The 8376-nt window shown below is 34.9% G+C and overlaps 1 protein-coding gene across 2 annotated transcripts in view; it reads right to left on the bottom strand.

The window, feature by feature from the left end:
• The window catches only part of LOC110020774 (NADH dehydrogenase [ubiquinone] 1 beta subcomplex subunit 10-A-like), a 15007-nt gene that overhangs the window by 1013 nt on the left and 5618 nt on the right, over positions 1-8376 (bottom strand). The window lies entirely within an intron of this gene.

The following is an 8376-nucleotide window of genomic DNA, read 5'->3' as shown; positions in this document are numbered from 1 at the left end:
GGTGTGTGTGTGCCCAAAGCCGTGGCCTGTTGATTGGTTGGGTTCGTTGTAAGTCCCCTCAGGTCACGAGTTCGATCCCCAATGGCGTTGGGTTCTCGAATATTTAGGCACATGGCGCAGACTCTCATCATGGGGCCCAGCGCATGGGAAATCGGTATTTGAGAAAAATTTTAACCCGACTTAGTGAGGGGCGAGGGACAAAAAATCCCGACTTAGTGAGGGGGGTGAGGGACAACTTCACCATGTTGGTTGGTTGAGAAGATTCCTTATGCGCTAGACCATGTGATTAGAAGCTCGCGCCATGTGCTATTATTCGAGAACCATCGCGCCACGAGGATTCAATCCCTTGACCTGAGGGGACTTACAGTATGTATGCCAACCAACAGGCCAAGGAAATCGATAATTCGCAGAGGCCCAAATATCAATTTCCCATGCACATTTAGGCCCTATGATGAGAGCCCGCGACATTTGCCTATATTTCCAGAGCCCCGGCGCCACGGTGAGACCGAACCTTTGACATGAGGGGACACACACACACACACACACACACACATATATACATCAAGCCGCAAGTCTTGGCCTGTTGGTGGTGAGGTCACTGTAAGTCCCCTCAAGCAAGGGTTCGATCCCACTGTAACGCAGAGACTCTGGAATTATAGGCACATGGCATGGGCTCTCATCAAGGGGCCTAAATGCACATGGGAAATCAATATTATCGATTTCATTTACCCAAAAAAAATAATATATATATACGTGCGCGCGCAAGCCTTGGCCTGTTGGTTGGTGGGCATACTGTAAGTCCCCTCAGGTCAAGGGTTCGAATCCTCGTAGCGCAATGGTCCTCAAATAATAGCACATGGCGTGGGCTTCTAACCATAGAGCCTAGCGCATAAGGAATCGGTATTTGAGCCTCTGTCAAATACCGATTATATATATATATATATATAAAATACAATGTATACGATTATATGCTTAATTTCCTTAATAGTGATTCCTAATTTCTCAAACAACTAGCATGGTGAAGTTGTCCCTCACCCCCTCACTAAGTCGGGATAAATTTTTTCTATCATAGAAACCGAAAAGAAGACTTCGGCTCCACACTCAGTTCTTTCATTAAGCATCTCATCAGCACCAATATGGCTAAGCCCTAACCAAAACGCCTCCATGCCGCGATTCTATATACCGCACCTATCCCCCAACCCACCCCTCTGATCACACCAACGTTCTCAATGAACCCTCCAAAAAGCAGCTCACTGCCCACATTCATCCATCCTTGGAAAGAATCTGGTATTTGTAAACATTTTACTTTTAATATGTATCCTTTTAGAGATTATACTATCTCCATCCATATACTAGGACAAACAAACACATCTCCTTCCAAATATTTGTATTCATTCAGCAAAAAATGGGCTTGAATTAAATATGCCAGCATGGCTTATCCACTTAAAATAATTATCATAATCACCAATCCTTTAGTTGTTTCACATCTCCCTCCCTCCCTCCCTCCCTCCCTCTCTCTGATTTTATTTCATCAAAATCCCTACCCTCAAACTAAAAACAATAAGACACAAATTGAGAAAAACAACATTGTAGGCTCACCAGCTCCACCTTTGTGTTGCTTAAGTTATGCGCTTTAACTTTTAAACACATGTTTTGTTAGCCCTCAAGATTGGCCACTTTTATTTGTGAATTTTCCCCCTTTAGCTCCTCTCGAACTCTGGCTTGCCATACTGCAACACATCTCCTTCCTTTCAACAAATGTCCATGATTTTTTAAAGCTTTTGTTGGCTTTCTAGAGGCGTAGATGCCTCAATTTGAATATATCTTGAAAACTTGCTACAAATCTAATGGCAGTGAGTAGATATGCTATTATGACAAATCCTATTAATGTATCTTGAATTATAATTTCATCTACAAAGATATCAGTTTTCAGTTACTACCAAGTATTATTTTATGTAAATTGTAGAAGACAAAAATCAGCAAACTGCACTGAATTTTGTGCATTTCATTAGACTAGACTAGATTGAATCCGACAAAACTTGTGATTACTTGTTAGTAGGTGCTTGATAATGAAAAACCTAATGTTTGCAATATTTATGTACTTATCAGCATAAAGTTCATCATTTTTTCTTTTCTTCAAACATTCATGGTAACTTCATGATGTATGTATTTACACCATGGCTGTTGTTTCAATTCCCCTCCTCATCATAGTGATGACTACCAGCGAGCATCGAAAAAATAGCAATTTGTCTCCCCCCAAGAGTATAATGAAGATTAGTATTTTCATCGCCGTATTTAAGAATTTAATGATAATATTACTAAATTTGGCAAAAATATTTAGAGATACTATGATTAGTATGAGACTAATGTTTTAACTATTATTGATGAAGATGATTAAATTACCACTAATCTATAAAAGCAGCAAACTTAATTATGATCTGGGGATGAAATAAAATTTTAAAATAAATTTTTTAATTTTGAATGATTATAATATACAAACTTGAGTGTAGCTCAAAATCAAGCCGAACATAAGCTAATTCGAATTTGAATTGAGCCAAACACAAACTTGGCTATTTACGAGCTATTTTGAACACGAGTTTGTTTCGAACCAAAAAAAAAAAAAAAAAAAAAAAAAACAAAACGAACCAAACACAAATAGGCTTTGAGCTCGCTCATGTTAGCCTCGTTTACGCCCCTAGTTTAGGGTTACATGAGGGTTTTTTTCTATAGATGTGGTTTTGGCTTCTCATCTATCTTCCCTCTTGCCATATTTGCACTTTGTGATATCCCCGTATATTCTTCATATTGTAGAGTTTGATTGTTGGATTTTAGCTTTTCCCCCGTATTTGAAGTTGCAAATTTGTTGTGGGTGTGCTTTTGGCTATGGTTTTGCATTGCCGTCTTCACTGTGGGTGTGGTTTGGTGGTCTCTGTTGGCTATTAGTTGTTAGCTATGGGTGTGGGTGTAGTTTTGCAATATTGGTTGTGGGTGTGGTATGCTGGTCTTTGATAGCTGTGGTTGGGTTTATATGGGCTACAATTTGAGTTAATCGGTTGGGTTATATGGAATGTAGCTGTGGTTGGGGTTGGTGGTGGTTTTGTGCTGATGGTTGTTGGTTGTGGGTGTGGTTTGGTGGTCTCTGTTGGCTATTGGTTGTGGTCGTGAGTGTGTGTGTGGGTGTGGTTTTGCAATATTGGTTGGTAGGGTTACGTGTAGTTGGGGTTGGTTGTAGTTTTCATTGTGGGTTTTCATTAATGGTCGTTGGTTGTGTGCGTGGTTTGGTGGTCTCTATTGGCTGTTGTCAATGGGTGTGGGTGTGATTTTGCAATATTGGTTGTTAGTTGTTGGTTGTGGGTATGGTTTGCTACTCTTTGATAGTCGTGGTTGGATTTATATGGGTTGCAGTTTGAGTTAATTAGTTAGGTTATATAGGATGTGATTGGGGTTGAATGTGGTTTTGGTTGTAGTTTTGCATTGATGGTTTTTTGTTGTGGGTGTGGTTTGGTGGTCTCTATTGGCTGTAGGCAGTAAATGTGGTTTTGCAATGTTGGTTGTTGATAGGGTTTTGTTGTGAATTTGCATTGATGGTTGTGGTGGGGTCTTTTTTTTGTCTGTGTGGTTTTACATTGATGGCTATTGGTTGTGGGTATAATTTGGTGGTCTCTGTTGGCTACTGATTATGGTTATGGGGGTGGTTTTGCAATTTTAGCGGTTGGTTGGAGTTGACAGTAGTTTTGGTTGTGGCTTTGTATTGATGGTTGTGGTTTTGCATTGATGGTCGTTGACTGTGGTTTTGCATTGATGGTTGTTGGATGTGACTTTGCATTGATGGTTGTTGGTTATGGGTTGTGGGTGCATTGATGGTTGTTGGTTGTGGGTGTGGTTTGGTTGATATTTTACATACAAACAAGTTAACCATAATGCATTCATATATGTAATATGGGTTTTGACAGGTTTGATTTTTGTAATGTTATGTAGAGCAGTAATGGAAAAAAATGAACAAAGAGCTCAATCGATCACCAACTGTTATTCATATATTCGTACCCACTTGTTTGCAATCACAACTCATACATACTATTTGGTCTTAAAGAACACATGACACAGTTAACCACAAATACTACCTGATTTTAAAGTACACATGACACAATTAACTATAGATATTACCTGATTTTAAAGCACATATGACACATTAACCACTGATACTACATGGCTTTACAACCTGTATATACTATCTAGCCTTAAGACATGCATGACAATTAACCACAGATACTACATGGACTTAAAGCACACATGACACTGTTAACTACAAATACTACATGATCTTAAAGCGCACATGACAATGCTAACTACAGATTCTAGATGCTCTTAAAACCTGTTTGATACAATCCTAGAGCAATCTTTGATAAATTTATCTCATTGAGCTCAAATTCAATTCAATGTCTTTTAAAATTTTTGTTTAACTTTTTCAATTAATTTTTTTAGTAGCAAGTTAAATTATACAATTTCCTCCAAATTTTTTATCTTTATGATAAATCAAATGAGAAAATAAAAAGAACATGTTATATCAATCATTTTGGAGAGGGAAATGAAGATTATATTATGTGGTTTACACTTTGAAGAGATCAAAATTGGCAATAGACTAACCACGCACTTTAATAAAAAAGTAGGCAAAACATAAAAAAAAACTTTTCATGAAAAAATAGAAAATTGCATGATAAAACTGAATATAAGAACAAATGAGAGCAACTAAAAAAAGATCGAAAATTGTTAAAATAGTTAAAGAGAGGGACAACTGAATTAGGTTGAGATGTGTTAAGAAAACAACAGATGCATCAGAGTGGTGGAGAGAAAAAAATTCAATAAGTAGAAAATGTTATATGAATTTTTTATATTATTATATTAATTGAACTACGATTTTATCAATTGCAAGTTATGCCCAATGTAATAATAAAAAAAAAGGATTTCTAGCATAGACCTTGAGCTAGAGAAGAAACTTGATTCTATGTTTCTTGGTGTTATAGTTGCGGGCTCCACTGTTTGGGCAACAATACAAAACTTCCTCATAGTTTGGATAAAGCTTGAATATGCTCATTCAAATGAAGTTCAAGAAAAAGCACCACATGAGACAGAACATATTGAATCAAGGCATTCCAAGTGCTTTGCACCCTCCGCCCAGAAGCGTAAAAAGAAAATGAAGTTCATCTCCCAACATTTATCTGAGTAAATTTCACAGCTCGTTACAACATACAACAATATGATTCAGTGCTTGCACAACTTTTCAAGGATACCCAACTATGGCAGAAGCCGTGAAGCTGTTGGACTCCACTCCTGAAATATTTGATGATATATCCATATATTTATTCGCTATAAAACTTCTAGAGGATAGAATAAAGAAAGACTTTCATTACGATGGTGCACGAATGGAGGCTTCCTTACTTCCGACATTTTGTAAACAATCAGGCTAGGTTGGTTTGTGTTCTTTTTTATTTTTGTTTTTTATTTGTGTGTAGTAATATAAACTTTTATGGCGAACAATATCATGTGATGTGTTCATGTGACATTTCATCATGTATGTTTTCCACTCGAAGTACTTTAATTATGTAGTTATTCACTTAAAACATGGCTCATTATTTTTTATATATTCTAAGATACATAAAATAGTCAGATGGGCCCATTAAATGAAGAGAAAATTATAGAAAAAGTGAAATGAAAAAAAAAATCTAACTAGTACAGTATTTCTTTTCAATGAATACTATTTGACAAATTTGTGACCCTCATTTATAGATGTCAAATGGATTGTTGAGGTGCTCCAAGGTCATCCCAACATAATTCATAGTATGTTTCTGATGTTGGGAAAAATTATTTGTGATTTGCTTAATGAATTACAGAATAATTATGATTTACATGGATCATCTTGATTTACACCCGGGGAAGTACTAGTCATCATTTTATATATTAGGTAACATAAAGAGTACATTTGTGCTGCTTCGGAGCGATTCCAACACTCAACAAAGATGATTAGCAGATATTTCAATATTGGTGTCAACTCTTTGGTTAGAATATCAAATAACATTATCAAACCCAAAGATCTTGTTTTTATGCGTACACCAAAAGAAATCAGTAACGATATGAGATATATGTCATTTTTCAAGGTATTGGTTTATCTATTTAATTTGCATGCATATTTTACAAAAAAAAAATTATTCTAATGAATATTTTAAATATGATTGTATAGGACCAATTAATGGCGCACATGTTGACAACAATGACAAATTTATATATATCGGATAATGTGGATCTATAAAAAAGAACAACTTAGCAGTTTGTGATTTCAACATGTGTTTCTTAATGGCTGGATGGAAAGAGAGTGCTTATAATAATTGCATATTCAAATTTGCTACTCGATTACGTAAATACAAACCTTCAATGCCATAGTACGGTCAGTACATTCACGACCGTGTATGAAGTGTTAAATTTGAAGAGATTTACTAATAATATTAATATCACATGCAACACGATTTTTTGAAGCCCTTCATTGATATGAGGTAGCATCTTCTTGATTTTCAGTGCATCAGCCAAGTGATTAGAGAAAGGATGAATTGTTCAACAAAAGACACTCATCATTACAAAGTGTTATCGAGAAAGCATTCAGCGTATGGATAAAAAAGTGGGTCATACTCTGAAATATGTTGACATATTCCTTCAAAAAACAGATAAAAAAAGTTATTGTAATGACAACTCTACATAATTTTATAAGGAGACATCCATCTCGAGACGATGCTGATTTTAGATTCTTAGTGAAAATCCAACATGTATATCTATAAAAGCATTAAATCGAGCATTACATCATTGCTCGAGAAAGACTTTGGTACAAATGACTTCAACACATCCGATGGGGATAGTGTTCATCAAGTATATCTAATTAATATTTTGCAGTGTCTTTAGATTGATATTTACTATTTAAGATGTGTTGAAGGTTGGTTGATATTTATTTGCTCTTCCATATTTCAATATTTTAATTTTTAAAGTCTAAACTTTAGAGATGCATTATTTTCTTATATTTGATTTTTTTTCTAATTATGAATCATAATATTTTTTTGTTTTTATACTATTGTGCATGCAGTTTAATTTGTCAACTAATATAAAAATATATTATAATATAAAAAAAATGAGTTCAAAGTTAACAAGTACTTCAAGAGTTCTGTACTGTCATTGCGATACATAGTGTTCTGAACACACATCAAAAAGAGAAGACAACTAAAGAGATTTTATTGTTGTCACAGAAATAAGACACATGAGATGTGTTGATGATATAAAAGAGTTCGTTCTAGATAATAAACAAATTATGAGAGATATTATGGATAGAAAATTATCCCAAAAACTTGATCTTCTGAACATGAGTGTGAACTTTATTATAACATTACTGGTTATTTTGTGATTTTTTATTTTTGTCATATTATGTATAAAATGGCAACTTAGAATTAGTGTATTGGGGAAATTTGGACTCCTGACATGTTTTTTGTACTACTGAAGTTCTTTTTGTTATTCTGTTGCAATTATTTTGAAAACTACAATCATTCAATTAATTTACATTTATAAGGATATAGTTGTTTTTTTTATCACAAACAACTGCGGCACAGCAAATTATCCAAATAGACACATTGTAATTACGGTAGCAGCTTTCTGACAATAGTTGTGAAGCTGTTTCCCTTCACTGCTGCTTCAAAAAGCAGCAGCCACCCAAACACACCCTTAATCTCATGTCTTTTGAGAGTTCTAGAGTTGTACTCTTTATAAATAATAAAGGACATAGCTCAATTAGCCGATTTGTTATTTAAGCGGCTATGTTTGTGTTCATAGGCTATTTGGGATGTTACAGAGTGTAGGTCACAATGGGTATTTTGATCACCTTAAGAAGTTTTAATAAGATTTTAATAAAAGAACAAGATTATAATCCTTGCTTGCAAATTGTGATTGCTTCTTTCATAAAATACCTTAAAGATTCAAAACTTCTAAAAAATTCAAGCTAAATTCGAGTCGAATGAGCACAATTATGTTACAACAAATTGTATACAAACAAGGAAAACACAAACACAACTAGCTTCAGTCCTGAACATATCTTCTATAGCATCTCACCTTACTTGGGCAAGCATCTGGTGCCTCGTGTGTTTGAAAACCACAACACCTTGAGTATGCCTAATGCATTTAATAATATTGTCACATATGGAATAATTGTAAAAATGCTTTTACTCTTAGACCCCACTATTTTAAGAGTTGTAGTTCACTCAAAAAGGAATTTGAATTAGTAATCTCAAAAATCTAATTTCAATAGCAAAATGTAAAGAATAACTAACATAATCACCGCTTCTACAGTGT

The sequence above is a fragment of the Phalaenopsis equestris genome, unplaced genomic scaffold (assembly GCF_001263595.1).
Source record: "Phalaenopsis equestris unplaced genomic scaffold, ASM126359v1 Scaffold000107, whole genome shotgun sequence".
NCBI lineage: Eukaryota > Viridiplantae > Streptophyta > Magnoliopsida > Asparagales > Orchidaceae > Phalaenopsis > Phalaenopsis equestris.
This window is presented reverse-complemented; position numbering and strand designations above follow the sequence as displayed.